The following is a 2,932-nucleotide window of genomic DNA, read 5'->3' as shown; positions in this document are numbered from 1 at the left end:
AGAGAGAGAGAGAGAGAGGGAGAGAGGGAGAGAGAGGGATGCAGATAAGAGAATCATGCACAGCGGTCAAATATTCACATGCTGGGTCACATTCTGCATTAAACTGATGTATAATTGGTGGAAAGCATTCATTCACATGTCAATAGGCACATTTTGGCCTGAAATGAATGCCGTCATTTGTTCCAAATGATGACAAACTTGACAAAAGGATCTGAAATTATATGTCAAGAATGGTGAGGATTGGAGTAGAAGCATGTTTTCTTCTTTCGTAGCCTCAGATTTCCTCGCAAAATGTCCCTATTAGATTAAAACGTGTGAAGTTTATACAGGGGCTTTTTCTCATGCTTTGGCTTCCCTTTGCATTTTCTTGATTTGTGTAAAACACTGCACTTAATTAATGAATGCCATTTCCTCTCAGGGTTTGGGTGAAAAAGAGTTGAGGTCAGTGCTTTTCCCAGGGGAATTCCAGCTCTGAAACTATAGACTTTCAATAAAACTGAACCTCATGTGACTCAAATATTTTGAATTACACTTTAACTCTGTTGATCAAGAACTTGTCCTCCAGCTGAGACCTAAACTATACAGTACTTAAAGACATCCTTAAAAAGAGAAACCTCTGAGGCATTGTGTTTCAAGACCATTCAATGATAACCAATGATCACACTGTAACTTACTGTGGCTCTGTAAAATAAGGGCATCTGAAGTATTCATACATGGAACAAAAAATATGTGCAAAATAAGGTTCTATTGGGACTTTAGCAGACAGACTATAAGACAGCTAACAGATTATGAGATACGTTAAGAGACCTGTTGAGTGGCTCAATGTCTTACTTTTATTTTGAAATTACACTTGAAACAAATTAGTGGATCTGCAGGTGTTTGGGTTCACCAATTGATTTATGCATCATGCAGATTTTGTAAGTGTTGATGATGCAGTGACACGCCATCCATGGGGATGAATAAAAAATGATTCTACTATCTGACCTTTGTCACTTCTTTTTTTCCCCATTTTCACCCAGTAAATTAGTGCAGCTGCACCACACTTAAATGGGTCCCCCTCTTTTTTCTCTGGGAGTGTATGTGACTGAGCATGAATCCTCTCTTTGTGCTCCATCTGCAGAGTTCCCCCCCTCTATAGTTTCTTGCCTTCTCTGTCTTTTTTATTTGGGAGAAGAGGGGCTTCGGTTGCGATGGCGGCAGCACTGGTGAGGTGGTGGTAGCGATGGTGGCGGGCGGCAGGGAAGAGGGGGAGCGGGTAACTTGTTGGACCACATTCTTATGCAGCTGTGGAGGCTGGTGCAGGGTGGGGGTGGAGGGCAGAGCAGGATCATCATTGCATTGCAGGGCATCATGAATGGCCTATTGTTCGGTGGTTTGCTGTGTCCGCATCTCTTTGCCACAACTTCAGCCTCAGAGAGAACTGGAGCAAAATAATATGAACAGAGAGATAAAGAAAGAAATTTTAAAGTAAGTTGTGGTAGTGATGAAAAAGAGAGATAAGAATCACATGGAGAGAAAAAAAAGTAAAGTACAAGCGTGAGAAAGCCTGAGAGAAGTAAATCAGAAATAGACTTTGTATTTGTGCGTCTGACTCAAATGCAGGAGGATGTTGAGAGTCAGAGTGTGATGGTGATGATGAAGATGGGGATGATGGTGACATGGACAATGGTGGCATTCATAATGGGGATCTATGACAGTTTTGCCCCTCAGTCATACGTGCCAGCACGCCGTTTAGTCATGCATATATGTCGGCTGTTAGCTACACTTAAAATTCTTCCCTGCGGTGCTGCAAAGATAAAATCCACAGTTGGAAATGTTCCCCTTACTTAATTGTGAGAATATGATTCAACTGATATCACATTTCTGTCAGATTAAATTTGTTAATGTGATATTTGGAAATATTTAACTATATGAATATGAAACTGTGCTGTTCAATGTGTGAAATTTCCTTAAATGTTCTTACTCTTCATACTTTTTTTTTCTTTATGTTCTTGCCTGGATTCCTAGAGTATCTCTATACGATTCTTTTTTTTTAAATATTAGAAAAAAGTAAACAAAAGTCAAGTCAAATAAAGAGTAGATTGGGACCACATGAACCCAGGTGAACTCCCAGCTCAGAACTTTTTATTCTTGAGTCTATTGGATTGTCAAAAATTTGTAAAAAAATGCCTATCCAAACTTCCAGAGTCTAAGTCAAATATCTTGTTTTGTTCTACCAACACCAATGCCCACAGATTTTTAGTTAGTCAATGATATATGAAAAAGCCCTCTCATTGGAGAAGCTGGAATTGGAAAAAGTTTGGCTCTATTTTCACATTTTGTTGCTTGCAAAAAAACTCAAACGATTGATCGATTATCAAAATAGTTGCAGATATTATTTTTCTGTTGATTGACAAATTCATTAATGGAACACTCTTTTCTGTGGAGCTGGCACAACTTACTTATGACTCTTTATTCTGACTCTGGATATTTACATAGCATCTTAAAACTAATTTGTTTTCTTCGCCTTTATTGTGATTTCCTAAATTATTTTGTGGGCTGTAAACTAATTCACCCTGCCTCTGTTAATCCACCATTCTCTTTTCTTCCTCCTGTTAAGCGATTTGTTTAAAAAAGTAAAGCACAGACAATCTTCCAAAGCAAATTATTAAATGCACCCTGTTATTTGTAACATTGTAAATTGTATACATAGCATATTTGGTGTGATATGGTTTTTAGATGTGTCTAATTTTAACTGCTCTAAAACCATAAGTGATATATTTTAGGAGAAAAAAAAAACACTAGTGTAAAAATATCTTTGATGGGGAAGAATAGTTGTTACCTCAGCAACAACTATTGGGGTTCCCAAATAAATATATTTTAAAAAAAACATTTAGGGGCAATAACTCAAGTCTGGATTTTATACATTTTTTAACGAGAAAGGGTGGGGGGG

This window comes from Etheostoma spectabile, chromosome 2, assembly GCF_008692095.1.
Source record: "Etheostoma spectabile isolate EspeVRDwgs_2016 chromosome 2, UIUC_Espe_1.0, whole genome shotgun sequence".
Classification (NCBI taxonomy): Eukaryota; Metazoa; Chordata; class Actinopteri; order Perciformes; family Percidae; genus Etheostoma; species Etheostoma spectabile.
The sequence above is the reverse complement of the archived record's forward strand: the minus strand, read 5'-3'. Positions refer to the sequence as shown.